The 22,608-nt window shown below is 41.4% G+C and overlaps 1 long non-coding RNA gene across 6 annotated transcripts in view; it reads right to left on the bottom strand.

Moving 5' to 3' along the window:
* Window positions 1-5,582: 5,582 nt before the first annotated feature.
* The window catches only part of LOC102150199 (uncharacterized), a 38,208-nt gene continuing 21,182 nt past the window's right edge, over window positions 5,583-22,608 (bottom strand). For 2 of the 6 annotated variants that reach the window (XR_011434205.1, XR_011434206.1), the window contains 6 exons: window positions 15,836-15,972; window positions 12,136-12,222; window positions 11,236-11,328; window positions 7,315-7,612; window positions 6,241-6,419; window positions 5,583-5,894 (listed from right to left, as the gene is read on the bottom strand). This is a non-coding gene — a long non-coding RNA (uncharacterized lncRNA). Of the gene's footprint in view, window positions 5,895-6,240; window positions 6,540-7,314; window positions 7,613-11,235; window positions 11,329-12,135; window positions 12,223-15,835; window positions 15,973-22,608 lie in introns of all 6 variants that reach the window. The other 4 variants (XR_011434209.1, XR_011434208.1, XR_011434207.1 and 1 more) reach the window with 3 other exon arrangements.

Here is a 22,608-nt window from a genome sequence, read left to right on the forward strand (position 1 = left end):
GGCATCAAACCCTCCCAGGTCTCCTAGGATTGGTAAAAGGCAATCAGCCACCGTTGCCTGAGCCAAAAATGTGGCCGTCTTTCTTAACTCTGCCCTCTCCCTCACTCCCCAAGCCTGTTCATTCCATCTCCATAATGTGTATCAAATTTATCCACTTAGCCTCACCCCAACTGCCACTATTCTAGTCCAAGCTGCCATCATCTGTCACCAGCTTCTTGCGACAGCTTCTTAACTGATCTCCTTGCCTCCCCACCGCCCCACAATCCAGTCTCCTTATGGCATCCAGAATGTTTTTTCTAGATCATAGAGCTGATCTGATTTTTTTGTAATTGCCTTCCTAATTCCCTGTTATCCTCAGGATAAAGATCAGATTCCTTGACATAGTTTACAAACAGCATTCCTGATCTAGGCCCTATTTATCTCTCTGATCTCATCTCTTGCTCCTCCCTCTCCTGCACCCTCAACACAGAGTAAAAGAAGATCCGGAATCTCACTCTTGGGGCTTCTTATAATTATTCTGAAACTTTCTCGGTCCCTCTGCTCTAGCCTTTCAGAACTACCCTTTGTTCATCCAACAGGCCACACACTCTCCCACCCACCATCAAGCCTCTGGACACACAGTTTCATTTTCCTAAAACAGTCTGTCCTCCCCATCAGCTTCCCCAGATACCACCTTGGAGATTGCATCTTTGAGCGATCTTCCCTGACGTCCCCAAACCTTCAGTACTCCCGTCACGCTACACTTACCTCACCACACTACTCATCACGTTCTGTTACCTCGGTCTGTCTCTTTGTACCCCCAACAGACTCTCATAAGCCCTTTAAGGTAGGGACCATGCCTTCTAGTCTTTTAATCTATCTCAAGCAATTAGAAAGTGACTAGCAAATATGAAGCACTACATTTTTTTAAAAAGTCAGTGCATGAATCTGTTCCCAATTGTCACAGGTTGGTTTCTCTGGAAGGTAAATGATAAGAGGTTGGGAGTGCAAGAGATGTACTGGGGAGTAACACCTATGAAGAGAAACAGGAAAAGCCAGATGGGCCGAGGGAGATGTCAGGGCGAGATGCACACCTGATAATGTCTCTGCCAGCTCAGCAGGGAGTACGGAGCACGGAGTGCCCATTAAAGGGGTCTCATGTTGGGCAAAGTGGCATGACCTTGCATGCCTTGCTCAGTCGTGGGTGGGGACCACTCCAAGAAGAGTATGACCTCCTCTCAAACCCTGAGGCCAACTCTGAAGAAGCCAACAAGTGAAGTGGAGCTGTCAGCTAACCACACCCCTGGCAGCTGAGTAACAAACAGGTCCTCTCTTGAAGGAGGATCTGAGTACCACGTCTCCCCAGCTCCAACACCAATGAAGGCATCCAAAATGTTGTGCCTTGGGCTTTGAAAACAATATTAAAAGATGGGATCCTAAAATAGCTTGAGCACTGATAACGCCATTATATTAAGTACACCTCTCCCAATGGAACTATTTTTGAGGAAAGGGTATTCATTATTTGAATATATCAGTTCTGGCATATTTGGTTTTCAAAAGCTTAGTCATATATACTTCAGAATCATTATTCCCACATGTAGAGGATGGTGATTTCTTTTTTCATTTTATTAACAGAAATTGTTAGAATTTCCTGAATGGGCCATTTTTGACCCAATATTTTTTTAACAACTTGTATAGGAATAGTAAAAAGTAAATTATTGTCATAATATGCTAATACAATCTAATTTCAACCCATGCAACTCAGACTCTGCAAAACATTGATCATTTAATGGTAGTTTGATAAACTGATTTGAATGAACAAATTCCACTAAATATAATGAGAAGAAAATTCTCGAACTTTTGCTTTTAGCATTTCATGTGTATATTCAACTTGCTAACTATAAATTTGAAAATGAGGTTTAAGAGAATCTAAAAAAAACAAATTTTGCTAAATTTTCAGAAACCATAAGTAGTAGAAACAACCACAAATTTTTCAGAAAAATATTCTACGTGAGGCAAATCATTTCATGATGCCTAGATTAGAAAATTCCATTTTAAGCATCTTGTGTAGAAACACTGTAGCTACACATATGCAGTTTCAATAGACTTAGTAATATATGGAGCAAAATAGTTCAAACATTTCCGGAACATTTTTTCCCAATCATTAAACATTTTGTGCTCCCCTTTGTAATTTGTTTGGATTTGGGGTTTTTTTTTTTTTTTTTGCTGGGAAAGATTCTCTCTGAGCTAACATCTGTTGCCAATCTTCCTCTCTCTTTTTTTTTTAACTCCCCAAAGTCACAGCACATAGTTCTATGTCCTGGTTGTAAGTCTTTCTAGTTCTTTCACGTGAGCCACTGCCACAGCATGGCTACTGACAGACAAGTGGGGTGGTTCTGCACCCGGGAACAGAACCTGGGCCACCCAAGTGGTGAGAGCACGGAACTTTAACCACTAGGCCATCAGGGCTGGGTCATCTTTTGAAACTTTAAATTCTTGGCTTTTTTATACCCTGTACACATATTCCAAACCGGCTTCTAAAAGGGTAGAGTCCACATCTTTCTTCACAGGGAAAGAGTTCTGCAGGTTTCCTGTAATCCTCGGAAGACAAAAATTACTGGTGGGAGGATGGGCAAAATTAATTCAATCTCAGCAGCATGGACTGAACAATGACTGCACACACAGCTCTGTGCAGGGGGTTTAGGATGGCAGGGCACGCAAACTAGAATCTAGCCCTTAGTGGTCTGCAATTTAGAAAAGAAGAAAAAGACGCTTAACTGATGAAGAAGTCTATAACAGTAAAGAACGAATACGTTGTGAACAGGAGCCTATCAGAATGAGAAGAGGAGATTTTTAACCAAATGGATCTCTTTTGTGTACGCGTGTGGTAAGAACACTCGATACGAGAACTACTCTCTTAACAGGTCTTTAAGGATGCCACATTATTGCCATCCGTAGGCCCAGTGTTGTGCTGGCCTGAAAACACTGATACAAAACAGCTGCCTTTTGAAGGTGTGGTTGAAAAATTGATCTTATTGTCATCACCATCAAAAAACGATGACTATGTTACTCTCGGTCCATGATTATCGTGCGAGATTCCCTGGGTTGTTCACACCTTTAGAAGTCATATCACCTCTTTCAGATCCCTAAACTCTCAGTCCAGATTAACACTCTTCAAATAGTTCTCCACTTAATGGTTAACTTCCTCCTGGAGCAGTGGTTCATGCTTCGAGAGAATGGTATTCAGCCCATCACCATTTATTGAGAGCTGACTAGATACCAGGCTCTCAAGAAAATAATCATATCAACTCTATCCATAATCACCTTGAAAGTCAATGGTCTAAATGCACCAATTAAAAGACAGAGACTGTCAGAGTGGATCAAAAACCATGACCCAACTATATGCTTCTGCAAGAAACCCACTTTAAATAGAAAGACACATACAGATTAAAATAACACTAGAGTTTAAGAATTGTAGTGAAATCTAATACCCAAAGGGCAATAAATTTTATCCACTCCTGATTTGCTGAATTTTCACCCACAGTTTGAATAGGAAGAACAAACATATTCTTCACCATCCAGTTCATTTGTCCTTTTATTGGAAAAGTAGAAACAGGTGCATGGGGGCCCTCCTCCAGGTGAGTCAATCAGAACCCTCTTAGGATTGTCTGAAGGAGAAAGTCATATGAAAGAAGTGGGAAAAAGACGTCTTTTAGATTCTTCTACCTTTAATTGATTCAGCTGATATTTATTTTATTAAGAGCCTTTCACCTATCAGGCATTATTGAAGGTGTTTACAAATAGAATGAAGAAAATAAAACACAACAAACCTCTCCCCTGCTGGGACATGTTTAATATTCCCTAAGCCCGGGGTTCTGCAGAATGACTCCTCCCAAGGCAGAGCTAAAGATCTGAGCATTCCCAAGGGTTAGTCCTTGACTTAAAAACCAGTGAGCTGTTTTTGTTTGTTAGGTCTTTTTTTAAATTACTCAATGAAGAATGTAAACCAGGTAGTTCATTGACTGCTTTCTAGACATCAACATGCGAGAAATCAAGGTGGAACATAGTTCTCAAAAAAATTCCTTCTCCGGGGAGCTCCCTGGAAGAAATCACCAGGACGTGAGTTTTCCAGTTAAAAAGAAAAACTGTTGCAACTACTCGAATCAATAAATGACAGCCCCATCATCTCTGCGGCCACATGTGTGGAAATATCCTGGCAGCACAGCCAGTATTTGTGCTAACATTAGAAAAATCAAAATGTGCTGTTTAAGGCTGCCAGGCCCTCTTAAAAGCTTTCCCCTCCCACCATCTCTGAGATGCGATTGGCGCACAGGCAGTAATGGAATAGAAGGCAAAGCCCTCTTTTATCTACAAGGACTATAGCTAAAATTGCCTAGAGAATCTCCTCCCCACATAATTGCATATCATATCTGCAAACAGGAGATTGGGTAATAAGAGGAAACCCAGTAGATTCCACAGCCAACCTTTCTGGATCTCAGGCCCTAAGCACTTGATGTTCCCTCGGCTGAAACCCCATTCCCCTGGATATTTACTTAGCTGGCTGCTTCTCACAAAATCTTCCGAAGCTCTCACTTGACCTCAGAAAGGCCTTCCATCCCTGACAACCCCTGGTAACGTGGATTCACCGCCCCCTCCAGCCTCCCCGCCCTCCACCTTCTGATGTAACTGCATTTGTCACTCAGAAATGATCTTGATTATGCATTTTTTTCAATCTCACTTGAATATAGTTTCGATGAGGACACACGCCTAGTCCGGCTGGTTCTCCACGGCAGGGTCAGGGCCCAGGACGGGGCCCCGAAGAATTCTTAGCATCCGATGAGCCAATGCTTGACCTGAGTCCCGAGTGGTGGCCTACATTGCTTGAAGTCTGAAGATCATTTTTTCAATTGCTCCATTTCAATAAGTTAAATCTCTCATAAGCAAGTCAAAAGCAAAGCTTGTGGCAATTATCCAGAGAATTCAGGTGCAAAAACCCTACTTTGACCTCAAATATCCATTTCAAGAGAAAGTGAATCTTTCCAGTTCCTTCGCTTCTTGCCTTTACTTTGGATGTGTAAATCTGGCTGTAAACAACTCCTTTTCTACTGAAAGTGGGCAATAGGTTTTTCTCCTCCCTCAACAATAGGGGAGTTTAAATTAGTGAAGCTCTAATGAATTGTGGCTAGGTGTGCTCACAATTTGTGGTTTTATTTTTCCCTCTTTACTTAAAAAGAACTGGAGGGAGAATGAGAAGCCCTGGGTCTCGTTCCAGCTGTGGATCCTGTCCACTCTGCACCTGTTTCTTCAGTTTTTTGAATGACAAGGTTTAGCTAAGGATATGTAAAGTTTCTTTCACCACTAAAAAGTAGATATTTCTTATAATTCTACGGGGATTTGTAAGCAAGATTCTACCTTTTTATTTTAACATTAGGGAAGAAAGTGTAGTTCTTTTTTTTTTTAACCATTTCTTAAATGTGTTTTCTCATCTGCTGAATTTTATCACCACAAAGTATTGAAGATTTTTGTAAGCAAAGACTTGTCTGATAGGATTTTATAATCGTTACTTACGCACCAAAATGCTTCAACTGGATTAAAGAGTTAAATGGACAATAACAATATCGAATATTTATTTGCATAGCACCTTCTATGTGTTTCAAAGTATCTTACATATACTGTCACTTAATCCCCATGTCAACTCGATGAAGTAGGTAACAATATAGTCATTTCTGTTTTACTAGTGAAGAAACTGAGGCACACAGGGGTTAAGGATCTTGTTCAAGGCCCACAGCCTATAATGCCAAGTGGAGATTTGAACTGTGCACACAGCTCCAGAGCTCACATGATTAATCACCATGTCATATCGCCTGGGAGTACGGGATTTTTCCAAACTTGCCACGAGGAAAGATGATGTAAGCCTTAAAAACAAAAAAGAAGGTTTTGATATGTGGATTCATCTACTTAGAAATGAAAACTGTTCTTATTCCAGAAAACAGCATACAAGTAATTTAAAAGGCAAATAAAATCTGGGGAAAGTACTTTTAACATTCATGACAGATCAGCTAATATCCTTTCTATATAGAGCTCTTTAAGTAAGAAAAGATCAGTACCAGAAAAGAAAAATAGGCAAAGGACATGAATGTACAATGCAAAAAGAATAAATACAAATTGCCAACAAAATTTGAAAGTACCTTCAAACTCTTGGCTGTTGAATAAATACAAATCAAAACAACAAAATAATCTTTTTTTGCCTATAAAACTTACGTTATTTTTAGGGGCTGGCCCAGTGGTGTAGTGGTTATGTTTGCACACTCCACTTTGGCGGCCCAAGGTTTGCAGGTTCGGATCCTGGGCTCAGACCTATGCACGGCCCGTCAAGCCATGTTATGGCGGTGTCCCAAAAAATGGAGGAAGACCGGCACAGGTGTTAACTCAGGACTGATCTTCCTCAGCAAAAAAAAAAACAAAAAACATTTTTTTTACACTAATATTTTTACTAAGGCAGCTCATGGGAATATAATAAACTGGCACGATCTTGCTTGGAATTTTTTTTCAGTGACCACCTGAAAAGGTAAAAGTAATCATTTATAGATATAGAAAAATACTGATAATTATGAAAATCTTGATAATTATTGAAACTGGCTGACAGGTATGGGAGCTCATTGCATTAGACTCAACTTTTGTTTTATCAAATTTTTTCATATTAAAAATACTTTTAAGAAAATTTTTTTAATTTAAAAACATTCAATTCTTTTTATGCAACAACTCAAAAAGTTTTTGTACAAGATTACTCATCTTAGCCTTACTTATAACAGCCAAAAAAATCACCAAAAATACATTTCTAACAACAGAAACTTGTTTTTAAAATAGTGCCAGATCAACACGATGGAATATTAAACAACCATCAAAAAAAAACATATTTAGAAAGAATGTTCCATAACATGAGAAAACATTCCTGGTAAAACATCAAGAAGAAACAAAAGGAAGCTACAAGATTTTATGTTTTCCAAAAATATATTTATGTCCTCAAAAAGGCCGAAAGAAAAAGAATTCTCATATTATACACAGATTTTTCTTTGACGGTGGAGTGATATTTTTTTTTAAATTTTTTACACTCTTAAAAATATTTTCCACATTTTTCTGCAATGTTCACGTAGCGATGCTACAACGAGGGGTCAATGTAATCTAAGCGTTGAAGACAGAAAATAAAGAGCAAAAAAGGGAATCACAAAGGTAAAAATTAATTAATCCTATCTGAATCCGTTGAGTTGACTTTCCTGAAAACTCTCAAGAGAGGTGCACCATGGACATGACAACATCATGAGATGCACCACTCACCGCTCACAGCTCCCGAAAAGACTCTTCTCTTTATCAAGACCCAGAATTTTACAAGTACTGGCATTTGACCGAACAGAAAGCCTTTCAGGCTCCAAGTTCAAATGACTCAGGGGGCTTCCATCTGAAAACCACATGCAAAGCTCACGCAGGAGAAGAGCTGTCATTTGGGCCACAGACGATGGATGAGCCTCCACCCTTCCCAGCTCTGAGGTCCACAGAGAGCGCGGGCTGGCAGCACCCGTGTGAGCCCGGCTGGCTTTTCCCCATGAGCATGCTGCCCGATCACAGAACGCTGTGTCTGGAGGACGGAGACGTTATAAACAACAAAAATATATATTTTTTAATGTTTGTAATTGTTTTTAATTTGTAAAATTACAGAAAACTTATTAAAAATTTATAACTATTTTTCAGTTCTTTATTATCTGTCCAACACACTAAAAGCAAGCTCCACGAAGGGAGGAATCTTGCTCGTTTTTGTTTTTCTGTTTTTTTAAGCTCAAGTGACTAGGACAACCCGTGGTACATTATTTCTAATTTAATAATCATCTTTTTTTTTTTAAAGATTGGCTAACAATTGTTGAGCTAATTGTTAGCCAATCTTCTTTTTTTCTGCTTTTTCTCCCCAAATCCCCCAGTACATAATTGGATATTTTAGTTGTGGGTCCATCTAGTTGTAGCATGTGGGATGCCGCTTCAATGTGACCTGATGAGTGGCACCATGTCCGCGCCCAGGATCCGAACCTGTGAAACCCTGGGCCGCCAAATCGGAGTGGCGAACTTAACCACTCGGCCATGGGGCCAGCCCCTAATAATCAGCCTTTTTTTTTTTAACAAAAATAATTTTGACAGCCAACGATAGAAATAATCATTCCTCATTATATTTCATTAGTATCAACTCCCACCCTTTTTTTTCCCTTAATGTTCTTTCAAAATAGAAAATCTGCATGCCCCAGTTCAGCAAGTTAGACAATCTACTTTTTTCTATGGCCAGCAATTGAACGGTCAGAGTTTAAAGGTAGGCAAGATGGCTGCGGTTCCCTGATGAATACTCTGCTTTTCCAGATGGAAGAAATTTGAGAAAATTCAACAGAATGTCAAAATGTTTATAGGAAATATGAGATGAGAGAATTGTGTGATACAGAACAGAGAGACAAAATAAACGAATTTAGTCCTTTGCCACCTCTTAGGTCTCGTTACAAGTCCCCTAACTGCCTGCACTATGTGCCTGAATTTCCTCAACCAGGCGCAGAGTCAAGACGAACCAAAAGCATATACAGAAAGGTGAGGGAAACCTTGTTGTGGATGATGGAAAGCCTGGTGCCTTCCTTTGTCCTGCACATCCGGGTGTTGGGTGCCCACAGACTGACTTTGCATCATCTTGCCGAGTGTATGACTGTCCCTGCCCAGGTGGCAGGAACTACAAGCCTGTAACCTGCTTTGTAGCGTCCAACATCACATATGTGACTGGCTAACAAACAGGACTTGGTGATGGGGGATCCATCATGACTGAGGGGATGTATTTTAAAGCACGTTTGAAAGGTGACAGCTCAGTTGACAAATAACAGAAATGCAATTTTTAGGATTCAACTATCCAAATTATTTCCAAGAGTGTGGTTTTAAAGAAGCAGAGATGAGAGTTTAAATCAGAGATGAAAAGTCAAATACTTCACATCTTTCTCCCTACGGTGTGCATTTAAAAATTTTGACCTTGGTTCTCTCAATTTAATTTTTTTCTTTTCTTTGCTGAGGAAGATTTGCCCTGAGCTAACATCCATGCCAATCTTCTGCTACTTTTTAGTACGTGGGCCACCAGCACAGCATGGCCACTAACAGAGCAGTGTAGGTCCATGCCCAGGAACCAAACCCAGGCCGCTGGAAGTGGAGCACACTGAACTTAACCATTAGGACACCAGGGCTGGCCCTCTCAATTTAAATTTTTAAAAGAAAGAAACCAGGGCCAGCCTGGTGGCATAGTGGTTAAGTTCATGCATTCTACCTCGGCAGCCCAGGGTTTGTGGGTTCAGATCATGGACACAGACCTACACATCTCTCATCAAGCCATATTGTCGTGGCATCCCACATATAAAATAGAGGAAGATTGGCACAGATGTTAGCTTAGTGCCAATCTTTCTCACCAAGAAAAAAAGAAGGAAACCTATATAGGTCTCTTACTTGCTTGTTCTTTTTTTTTAACCTTTCTTTTTCTCAAACGGACTTCATTTTTTTGAGCAGTTTTAGGTTCACAGCAAAATTGAGTGGAAGGTACAGAGATTTCCCATATAACCCCTACTTCATACATGCACTGACTCCCCCATTATCAACATTCCCCACTAGATTGTACATTTGTTACAACTGATGAACCTACATTGACACATCATTATCACCCAGAGTCCATCGTTTACATTAGGGTTCACTTGTGATGTTACACATCTGATGGGTTTAGACAAATATATATCCACGTGAATCCACCATGATAGCATTATACAGAGTAGTTTCACGACCCTAAAAGTCCTCTGTGCTTTGCCTCTCTTGTGTTCTTTTTTTTTTTTTTTGGACTCTTTTGTGTTCTTAAAAGTCCAAATGAACCCTTCATTGTCGTCCTACTCAACAAACAAATAAGGGCAAAATTCCCAATGCATCTACAATGATGTCTGGTATTCAAATTCAAACAGCTATTAAATAAGATTACTAAGTGAATAAACTTAGTTTTTCTTTAATCATTTAGGGAAAGAGTCTGGCATTCAAGGCTGTTCATAATCGGACTCAGTTTCCCCCCCTAACCTCGTCTACACCAGCCTGTCTTGTTCACTCACTGCTCCTCCAGCACATTTTGCTCCTTCATGTCCCTTCATCCTTCTTTAGGCCACTTCTCACCTGAACGCTCTCCATTCTTCACCTCATCACCCATCCATCCTTCAAGACTCACTTGTGCCCCATCTCACCCAGGAAGCTGCTATGGATCCCCCACCCGACAGTAACTTTCCCTGCTCTGAATGCTCACTCAGTCACTGTTCTGTCATTTATGTGGCTTCGATTTATATGCTGGTTTTTACTGCTTGTTAAATTCTCGTATGTGAGGGTCTTGCCTCCCCAACTGAATTGTAAACAGTTAAAACACAAGGGCTCTGTTCTCCCCTTAAGAGAAAGCATAGTTCCATGCACAGAGATGCAGCTCACTAAATTCTTTGCATTTTTGACTAAAAGCATCAACCCAAGTCCGTGGTGTGTCCACCACAGGAAAAGTAGGTATAGTCAGAAGACCATAAAGACCATCTCTTTATGCCTCAATTGAACTAGAACAGAACCATAAACCTGGACCAGTTTCATTCACTATGGCGAATCCACATTTCTCTCCCAGCAAAGCATCCCAACTATTCTTGAGCACACTGATTCCACCTGAACTAGATGCTCAAATGGCCCACAGCTAACCGGGCCAGCCTTTCCCCAAACTCCACATCCAGCTGGTTCACCATATTCCTCCACAGGTCACTGGAATTGTATATGACAAATTATTAGCACTAGGCTACATTTCCTCTGAAACCAACCTGCCCTGATACGCCCGGTCCTTCTGGAAGATAAAGTACTTTTAAAATATTTTTGGACAAACAAATAGATTTTCAGCATAATCTCTCACGGAGTTCTATAGATGTGAAAACAATTATAACATAAAAGGGCTCAATTGAGAAGGGTGTGTTTGTATAATGAGGATAACCTCTCTTGGTTGACTTAAGGCAATTTTCTGCTTAAAAGCTCTTTTAGTGCTGTTGTAAGAAACCTCCCCTCCCCTTTACTTTTTCAAGCCCATCCCTTAGAAGAAAAGAAAATATGGTTGGTGATCATTAGCCAGTTTTATTTTATTTGCTAAGATAAGATTTACAGCTTTCAAGTAAGACTAAACTCTTGTGCACTACCCACAATTACCTCGGGACACAGAAGATGGTGACCAAGTTTCTTTGTAAATGCTGGACTCTCCCAAGACAGTGAAAATTCCTGGACGCCACCTGCCCCAGTGACCTCAAAGAAATGGTCAAATCACAGCTCATTACTGATTAGAACAGTCACATAACAGAAGGTAACGTGTGGAAAATAAGTTATCACGAGACAATGGAAAAGGAAAGATTACTTTTAAATGGTGTTGGGCTAACTAGACAACTCTGTGGGCAGGAAAAAGGAGGCAAAACAATGACTTATATTCATGCATAAAGGCAAACACCACATCAACTAGTTCTTAAATCATTAAAAACTAGCAAATAGGTCTTTGGAAGAGTGATAATAATATGTTCTTCAGATTTGACACAATAGAAGAAAATGTGAAAGAAAACATACCTGGATCAAATAAGATAAAATATTTAAATTTCTATACAATAAAAAAATTCAAGATTGGAGGAAAATCAGTATAAATGTCAAACAAACAGTGTTATCAATAGCTCTTCTTAAGGTTAAAGATAACAAAATGCCAAAAAACAAAAGGATGGAAGATGGAAAGAGCCACACAAAAGAAAATGAAAAGTATAAAACAGCACGTGAAAGAAGGATTCAACTTGTTAGTGGTTAAGGAAATAATACTAATAAATACTAATAACAGCAGTAATAACGATTAACAGTTATGGGCTAGGAACTGGGCTCAACATTTTGCAGGGGTTCTCTTATTTCATCTTCACAACAAACCTAAGTGGATACCTGCTTCTTCCCATTTTACAGACAATGAAACTGAGGCTTAGCAATGTTAGCAACTTATCCAAAGTCACATAACTAGCATTTGGTTAAATAGTAATGTGAACCCAAGCAGTGTGATTACAGATCTTCATATACTCAGGATACCTATTTACAACTGATTATCTGTAACGTGGACAGATGATGGTGGGGCCAGCCAGCTGACAGGTTGACCAGGACAAACCGATATGACTCCTAGGAAAGAAATAGCCACATGTATTAAGCCGGAACGATGCTCACACATCTGTACTGATTATCTCGTTTCTTAGCAATTCATCCTAAAAAAATAATCCAAAAGAAGAAAAAAAGTTAATTTCACAAAGATGTCTACTGCATATTAACTCAAAATAGTAAACAGTTGGAAACCACCATTTTCAGGAAGATGGAAATTATTAAGTAAATGCTAAAATACAAGGTAATACTTAAAGATAGATAAGTATTCTTTGTACAATATTCACTATAATTATAATGATCTAAAATGCAAATGAAGATTGAAAGGGAATACAGGAAAAATGGAAACATCTATACTTGGATGTTTCACAAGCATCTCAAACTAAATGTGTCCAAGCTGAACTTAGAATCTTGATCCGAATTTTGTGGGGGGAAAAAAGTCCACATAAAAAAATTCTAATCCTTTCCATAGAAACACAGATAAGTATGATCTTACGTTCTAGTCATCCTTCTTGTTTGATTTGAGCCAATGTATTTAGAAAGGTCGCACAAAATGTGTTAAATTTAAGCAAAACGCCTAGTAACAATTCTCATCTGGTCTGAGTCCAGTTTTGGATCCTTAACGTGAGCATAATATTTATGTGTCTATCCAATGTATCGATCCACACTATGCTCCCTTGTTCACATTCTGGTATCTTGATCCTGGAATCCCTTATTCTAACATCTTGATTCATCTTCAGCATCAGAATTTATCCATTCCTTTAAAATAATATTAAGTGTGAAATGGAATGTAATACATTATCTGACTACTTTAGCTACGTTCTCCCTCCAGAGTAAAAGCAGCACGTTCCAACGGAACTTTCCGCAGTGACGGAAATGTCCTGTACTAGCATCGTCCGTTACAGTAGCCACTAGCCAGGCAGGGCTGTAAAGCACTTGAAACGTGGCTAGTGCAACCGAGGAAATAAATCTAACTTCAACTAATTTAAAAATTTAAGTAGCTAATGGCTACTGTATTGGACAGTACACATTTAGAGAATCCTTATCAATGGCTAGATTGATTACTTGTTATCTTTTTATACTTGAGCTTCTCATCTCTGGAACCAGAAAAGTCATCTTTAATATCAGACAAACACATGTTAAAACGACCTCAGTTCCCATTTCAGAGACAAGCACCAATTGCTTGAACCAAGGTCCCCGGAGCAAATTAATGATATCCCACAAATACACTGACTTCAGTTTCATCACGTCAGTTGATTCGTTCATTCCAAGGGAAGCCTAGTAATTTAGAAGGTAGCATCAAATTGAAAACTTAGACAGAATGCTTTGGGATGATCAATGGCAATATATAGAGCTAACTTTAGTGTGGAATTAGTACTGCCAACTTCCCCCTCTCCACCTCACCACCAAAACCACCATCTGCACTTCACTACGGGCCACGCACCGCACTTAAATCGAGACAGTGGTTTGCATAAGATTGGCGCAGATCTGAATGTTCTCTGGAGAAACCCAGTGCTCTGTAACAACTATAATTTAGTCTTGCCAGCACGATTGCATCCTGGCCAATGGTAGCAAGAGTCTTCACATTGGCCCAGTATGTCAGAAAGGCTTGTTGTCTCCAGCTATCCCTTCTGCCCTTTCACTATAAATAAAATCTTCACTTTTAACTAGATATGTGATCATTACAAAACAAAATATATTTCCCAGCCACCTTTACCACCACGTGGCTGAGTATCTAAGATCTGACCGGTGGGATATAAGCAAAAACAGTGTGTGCAAACTCCTGGATAAGAGCAGGCTCTGATTCACCCTGAACTTTCTTTCTGCTGGGTGGAATGTGGCCATGATGGTCAGAGCTAAAGCAGGTGTCTTAGACAGTATGAAAGGCACTTCTGGAAAGAAAGAAGAACCCTGGGTCTTTGATGTTCATGGACCTGCCATACCGGATCTGGATTACCTATGTTTATGTGAGAGAGAAATAAACTGCTGTCTCGTTTGGCATAGTGGAGCCAAATCCTAACTAGTACCGTCATTCCACTGGACTCAAAAAAGCTGTTGCAGTTCTCAGGAGCTTCTTTAGGATTATCGTCAAGGTAGGAGGCATCTTTATCATCACCAGAAGAAACTATAGTAATGCCTGTTCTAGGAGAGCCATAGTAACAAACTCTGCATTAATAAAATTGGAAAAGCTGCTTCTGACTTCCTGAAGTCCCTCTGGAAGGCAGCACAATGGGAATCGAAGAGATGCAATGCAAAGCAAAGCTATTTTCTGGCTTACAGGATGGCAATTCTGGGAATTCCAAGTCTCGTTGAATGCAACATGAGGACTTTGCCCTGGAAGCAGCCTTTGATGTGCAAATATTCTTGAGGAACTGAGACCAACCCAGGCAAACCCCAAAGTGGGGGAAACAGGTGGCCCACTGGCTGGAAGCCTGCCTCTCAAGTTGGTACATCCCCACAGACTCCACTGAGCTTCCCTCCTATCTACTTCCGTCCCTCCCTCCTGACCAGAGGAACCAATGGCTCCTGGAGCTTGAGGCCAGTGGAAGAAAAGAGGAGACTGAGCATAACTGGAATTTCAATACACATCTGTTTACCATCTCCTACACTGGCTCCATCACAGAAGGGACTACGACTGGATTCTTTACTGAAGCATCCCCATGCTTCAAACAGTGTCTGCTCATGGTAGGAACTCATAAACGCTTTCTGAAATATTACTCATTGACTCATGAATTTTAACTCATGAATGAACGACTTAGGGTGGTGGGATTGTGTTATAACCTTTTTGCTTTTGTGATATTAAAACATTCTTCTTACAAGATTACAATTGGAAGCTGGGATTCACTTGTGTAATGTTTTTCTAGATAAAGCAAACATTGCGAGAGAGAGATGACATTTTCATCCCATAAGCGTTTATTGAGTGGCTATTACTCACTGGGAACTGAATTGGGTGCAATGGCGGACACCGGCAAAAATAAGACGAAAAGTCCTTGCCCTCAAAGAGCCAGTCTATGGTACAGGACGAAGGACATGTCCACCCAGAACTACTCCAGGGAAGCAGATGACAAGCTCTATGAAGGAGGTGGAGGGCTGACTTCTAGCTTGAGGAGTTCAGGGTCTCCTGTGGGCTTCCCATCACCAGACACCTCTCATTTCTGATTAACTTCCTGCTAACTTGCCCAAATCTCATACTGAACAGGAAAAATTCCTAGAGAATCAGGGTTTATGTTTTATCGACCATAGTATCTCCAAGACCAGTATACGGACTTAGCATAAGCACTTGATAAATATTGGTTAAATAAACAATGAAGGAACTGCAAGGCAACAAAAACCTTTTGTCACGAATCTTTGCCCTCCCTTTTTGGTGTATAGTCCTGGGTACTCCAGAGAACGAAGACCAAACAGGCCTATTAAAACCACTTTACATGTGAAAATTCCATAATGAACACCAACTCCAGTTGGACAAGAAGAGAAGAAGCAATCCCATGAGGACTGTTTATGAGAGGATATTTTAGAAAGAGTTAAACAGCAAGAAAATATCCCTCTGCGTGTCTCTCTGTGAGACAGAACCCAAAAGTTCAACTCAGCTCAAGCTTGCTCTGCCTGCAGATATAAATGTTCCCACGACGAGCCTTACGGTCAAAATGCAAGCATCTCCAAGACAGCAGAGGAGTCTCGGTGTTCCCCCCACAGGTGCCAGGCGGCAGGCTGAAGGCAAGATGGCGATTTCACCGCTCGATTCCATTTGACGTATATTTGTCTGCTGAATTTAGACTAAAGCAGAAAGAAGAGAGAGGTAAAAATAGCAACTAAACTGGTTCATTTTTTTTTTTTAAGATTTTATTTTTCCTTTCTCTCCCAAAGCCCCCCGGTCCATAGTTGTGTATTTTTAGTTGTGGGTCGTTCTAGTTGTGGCATGTAGGATGCTGCCTCACCGTGGCTTGATGAGCAGAGCCATGTCTGTGCCCAGGATCCGAACCAGCGAAACCATGGGCCACCAAAGCGGAGCGCGTGAACTCAACCACTCGGCCACGCGGCCGGCGCCATAAACTGGCTCATTTTTACGGCTGTCGAAGGAGAGCGTGAGCCGCTGGGAAAGAGCCATCTTAAGGAACCAATTCTGTATGATCTTTAATTAAAACTAAGACGAGTAAAGTTACGATGTTCATTTTCCACACGGGTTGATATTCCGTACTTATTATAAACTTATAAATCTTATTTCTTTTCTTAAAAATCACAAGACCTTGGGCCAGCCAGTGGTGCAGCGGTTAAGTGCGCATGTGCCGCTTCAGCGGCCCCGGGCTCGCCAGTTGAGATCCCGGGTGCAGACATGGCACCGCTTGGCACACCATGCTGTGGCAGGCGTCCCATGTATAAAGTAGAGGAAGACGGGCAGGGATGTTAGCTCAGGGCCAGTCTTCCTCTGCAAAAAGAGGAGGATTGGTGGCAGATGTTAGCTCAGGGCTAATCTTCCTCAAAAAAAAAAAAAAAATCACAAGACCAAGGGAGAGAGAATGATTTAGTGAAGGAATTAGAGGAGTATTTCCACGTAACATTCTTGGTCCTTCCCCAGTGGCTCTCTGTGACGTAAAAATCCACAAATCCCAGTCTTGCCAAGAGCTGCCTGCTGGAGTCTTGAAGACCCATCATTCATAACAGCAAGAGCTGCCCCTGACAATAGTTCTGACAAGAATAACTGTCCTGGGTGCTTTAAATAGATCCTTCTTAATCCATTTTAAATCCTGAAAGGTGGGGATTATCACCCCATTTTATAGATGAGGAAACTGAAGTTTCAGGGGCTTTAGAAATTTACCCAAGATCAGACAGTAAGTGCCGGAGTTAGGACTGAAATCTCGATCAGTGTGACTCCAAAACCCACGCTCTTTCCCCAACTTGACTTCATCAAGTAAAAACAGCATATACATGAGTAGCAACCAGCGTCCACACAGCTGCCAGAGCAGATTTGGAAAATGGTAAGAATAATGTCAACCATGCTTATCAGTGGCATCTGTTGCATAAAGCCTGGGTTGTTTCATAACCTGGGCCTGGGGAGCACCACAGGCATCCTGTGCTCTGCACTGTATCCTCTCCTCTCTCTCCCATCACGCACATGGTGATTCCCCCGAGCCATTCCCCCTGAATACATCCACACTCTTCAATCCACGAGTGATCATGTCTAGTCCATCTTTGCACCCGTCACACTCAGTGCATTCACAAGGGGCTGCCTTGTCTTCTTCGTGTCTCAAAGAAAGAATGCGACATAAATGGAACCCCTCAAGCTCATGGGTATTATCATGTGTATCATGACTTCACATGCTGGTTTTCATACCAGCCTCTTCCTCCTATTGTTTCCAGCACCTGGAGACAGGTAACATTTATCGAGCACCACTGTATGCCATCACTCTGCTAAGTCCTTCACATCCATTGTCCCCCATAATTCTCACCACAACCCCATGATGTGAGCACTATTACAGACACCATTTCGCAAATGAAGGAAAAAGGCTGAGAGAAGCTTAAGTGGTTGGGCTGCCATTGAAAGCCAGGCAATCCAAGCCCACACTCTTCCCCACCGTGCTGGACGGCATAGACAGCTCCCCCCCACGGTTTCCACCTACTCACATCCTAGCTAACCTTCAAGTCCCAGCTGGAGGTTCAAAGGCTGTTCAGCACTGACTCGCATCTCCTATTGCTCATTATTGTTTCAGGTCCTTTACTCCCCTCAACCAGACTCTGAATTCCTTAAGGTTGGGACTCATCTCTCACATTGCACTACCCATAGCACTTGGATCAGTGATAAACACACAATAGGCACTCTACAGAATGCTTATGGGATCAATTGACGCTTTTAAACACTCAGTGAAGGGCCAGCCCCATGGCCGAGTGGTTAAGTTCACACGCTCTGCTTTGGCGGCCCAGGGTTTCACCAGTTCAGGTCCTGGGAGTGGACCCAGCACCACTCATCAGGCCATGCTGAGGTGGCATTCCACATGCCACAACTAGAAGGACCCACAACTAAAATATACAACTATGTACTGGGGGCTTTGGGGAGAAGAAGAAAAAATAAAAATCTCAACCACTCAGTGAGAGTTAACACCATCTTAAGGCAGGCAGAGCAGTGTAGTGAAATAAACCAGACGCCTGGGGGGCTGGCCCCGTGGCCTAGTGGTTAAGTTTGGCGTGCTCCGTTTCAGTGGCCTGGGTTCAATTCCTGGGCACAGACCTACACCACTTGTCAGCAGCCATGCTGTGGCGGAGACCCACATACAAAATAGAGGAAGATGGGCACAGATGTTAGCTCGGGGTGAATCTTTCTCAATGAAAAGAGGAAGACTGGCACAGATGCTGGCTCAGGGTGAATCTTCCTCAGGGAAAAAAAAACAAATAGATGCCTGGGAGTGAAACTCTGGTTCTTACTAGTTGAGTAACTTGGGGAATTTATTTACTTTCTCTTGGACTCAATATCTTCATTTGCACATGATGTAGACACATGCCTCATTTGGGTTATTGTAAGGATTAAATCATTAAATGAGAAAATCATCTTAAATACTTAGCATATTGCCTACCAGCTGATGGTGCTCACTAATACAGCTCACAAAGACCCCCAAAGCCCATTGGTAATCATCAGGATAGGCTAGGTTATGCTGCAGTGACAAACAAGGTAGTAACCTTGGTGAGTTAACACAGGGGTGATGTATTTCTCGCTCACTCAAAGTCTCAGGGTCTGGGTGACTCTGTAGGGACAACAGTCTTCTCTGTAGCAGCTCAGCCATCTATGCTGAAAAAGCTTTGTCATCTGGTACCGTCTGGAAGACACAGCCTCTCTGGTTCACGTGGAAAGGGAAAAGAGCTCTGGAGAGCCTCACTCTGACAACAAAATGCTACATCCAGAAGTATCACACAATGGTCACTTCTGCTCACATGTTCTCGGCCAAAGACATTCACACACGTGGCCGCGCCCAGCTTCAAAGAGGCAGGGAAATGCTGTCTTCCTCTGTGCGTGGAAACGTCGGTAAACAGCCGCTATACCGTATTGGGCAGGAAGTTAAATCATGGTGAATGAAGACTTGAAATGGAACATTCTGTCACAAGAGAGGAGGAGCAAACAGACTGAACTTTCCTACCTCTGAGCGAGCGCGAGGCCCTGAAATGTGAGGTGGGCATTTGGTTTGAGTCCCAGCTCGGGTCCTAACTGGGTGTGCCCTCATTGTGGCTCAGTCGATTGTTCTGTGTTTTGTTTCCCCTCCCTGGAACAACCGTGCCCACTTGAAGTGCTTTTATGCTCGCTACTCCATCATTGAGCTCCTCTGGTCTTCCCTGCTGCCTCTGCGGGGGGTCTACGGGATCAGAAATGGAACCAGAAAGCTTTCCTGTGGGTCATTTCCTGCAACTTCCAAGCAGCAAGAACTTCACTGCTAACACAAAATAGACCCTGAAAAGACCTGATCTCCTCTTACCACATGGCTTCATGTGTCTTAAGGCTGACACTTAGTGGATACGCCACAGATAAAGATCCCACCCTGGACAAAGTTATAAGGAAACCAAGGGTAGGACAAGTCTTATATCCACCTTCAGCCTCCTCCATCCCCCACCTTCTCCCGGAGAGTGTTCTTCCTACCAAGTGAAGCTCGGGTCCTGGAACCAGACCACCTGATGACTAGCTTTGTCATTTCCTAGCTGTGTGACCTTAGGCAAGTTGCTTAGCATCTCTGGGCTTTAGTTTCCTCACATGTAAAATAGGGTAATAACAGTGCTTACTTCACGGGGATGTTGTGATGCTGTAAGGGTTAACTGAGCTAACACTTTTGAACTATGTCTGGCATATAGTAATGATCCAGAAATGTCCACTCTCACAATGATCAATAATAATTAATAATGATAATAATAATAATGATGATGATGATGATGATGATATAAAGAGTACTTTAACCTGATCTGCCATCCTGGTGCTTTGTACCATTGAAAATCTGCCTTCCCAGCATTGCCTACAGACTAAAATCATAATGGGTTGGTGTGTTGTCCCACTGACTTTTAAGTAGGTCCAATTATTTGTTAACTCCTAAAAGAGGCAAGGAAACTCAGGCACTATGGCAGATCGGTGAAGAAAGATCCAGAAACAAACAGCTTTTTCTGTGTCCCTTGACAAAAAAAAAGTCATTTTTCGGTGATTTTGACACTAACCAGGTAACTAAAGAACTCTGCTTCAGCAACTTATCAATTAATACCATCAGGGAAATAATTCAAAACCTGAAACTTATATTTTCTCAAATTACAAAGGAGATCAATTCAAATTCCAGTCCTATTGAATGTGAGGCCCTGGGCAGGAGAGAGGGGGCAAAGAATTACGGGTCGCAGTCCTTTTCCTTGAGAGAGTCACAGACAGCACAGGCTTTCTCAAGGAATTCAATTTTAAATATACAAGAATGCATAACAACTCAATAAAGTTGGGGAAAAAGAATAAACAACAATACAAAACACCAGCCAAAAAGAATGGCACATTATGTAATTAATTGCTAAATGAGAGGCACCGACAATAAATTTGTCAAATATTGATGAAGCTGATTAAATAATTTAATCAAAAGCAGCCCGTGTATTTGTGAATCCGAGAACTGACTCTAGTGAGGTCAGGATCGGGACCAAGTCACTGTGGCTTTTGCTGACTGCTGGGGCTGGATCATGCTGAACTATCACTTAGTCTCGTTCTGGTTCTATTTCTTGATCCGAAAATTGAGGCCAGCAGGTTAAACCAGCCTAGAGACAGATTCTGAAAAATAATTAATCTACCAGAAGGACAGGAAAAGGCTCTCCTAATGGTACAGAGGAAAGAAATTTACACCATGGCATGAGTTCAAGTGATTCCAAGCAGGATGTGGAAATTAAGCCTCATTAAAATAGCAAAAAGTAGAGAGTACGGAAGACCCCAAATGGGCTCCCGCGTTACTAATGATATTTCATGAGCAATTTAAGTAAGTTTCACCACTCTGATGGGCTGGTCCTTTTATTGTGCATGAAACATTATTAAAATGAATTAAGCGCTTAGGCATTGGGGATTGTACAGTTTTCTGAAAAGCTACCTCTTTTTGGGATCGTTGCTCAATTAAAAATAGAAGAGAAAATTCATAGAGATAATTATGAATCTAAGGGGGTAGGATTTTGGTCACTCTCTTCGGTCTTTTATATCTCTCAATAAAACAATATATCTTTTGTAGCTTGTAACTTTCCCAAGGCTCACCGGGAAGAGCCCTGAAAATAGATACTTAACATCAAATTGTGCCTTAATGGACACTAAGTATTGGCAACGATTGGGGCTTTACTCAATGAATACAAAATATTGCCACAATTTAACTTTACTAACAGCCAAACCAACTTTAGAAAACCTTAAATTCCCCAGGGACACTGGAATATCAGCTAAACAGAGTTATCTGACGTGGTCAGGTCAAGGCAAATTATCTGCTCATTCTAGGGGCATCCTAACCATCAACTCCCAGTTCTTAATAACCTAATTCAACCTGAATCCTTTTCTTTTTTTCCTCTAAGCAACCAGCGGAAGCCTATATAATTCTCATCTTATAAAAAGAATTCATTTAAAGGTTTGAAAGTTAATGGTTAAACCCATTGTTTGTGGTTCCATGAATACAGGTCACAATAGTAACAAGCCTTTAGACAGAAGGTACATAAAGAGGTAGTGAGCAGTTCAGGACCTTATTACAACATGTCTATCAAACCCAGAGGAACAAACAATGTGTCTGATTGATTTAAAAAAAAAAAACAAAAAGGTCTGGCAGACAGCTCTCACCGTGCCATTAGCCCCAAACCTTGCCCAAATTACAACTGGAAGTTGAAGCAAAAGCTTTCCTAACTCAACTCCCCAGGATCAGCTCCCTTTAGGGCAAAACTCTCAGTTACATTCAAGATTCTCATCTTTCCTCCCACAGGTTCACTGCTGGTGACCCAGAAGTGTCAATGCATAAACAGTCGTCCAAAGGATGGACAGACCTATGGAGAAAAAACAAGACCCACTCACCCTGCCCCCAACAACACACAACATAAAAGCTTCCTTTCACTTTAAACACTCCTGTTTCAGCCATTCTCTCATCTTCTTATGGGAAAGGCCAGATACTAACACCACAAATGAACAATATGGATGACCCTCTGAGAATAGTTTAGCGGGAGGAATATAATTTCTGAGCAGTAATTTTTATTTCTCAAACTAATATCACATCTAACATCTCTCAATACCAATTATTTGAACTCTTCGAAGCCCATAGGGAATATGAGGGTGGCTCTTATCACATTGTATTGTCGTCTCCCATGTGACGATGATGACCTGCTCTCATCCCCAGCACCGCGTCCAGCGGGCCCTTCAAGGTGCTGGTAAACGCGTGTGCCATGAACACTTGCAGGAGACACTGG

This window comes from Equus caballus, chromosome 30, assembly GCF_041296265.1.
Source record: "Equus caballus isolate H_3958 breed thoroughbred chromosome 30, TB-T2T, whole genome shotgun sequence".
Classification (NCBI taxonomy): Eukaryota; Metazoa; Chordata; class Mammalia; order Perissodactyla; family Equidae; genus Equus; species Equus caballus.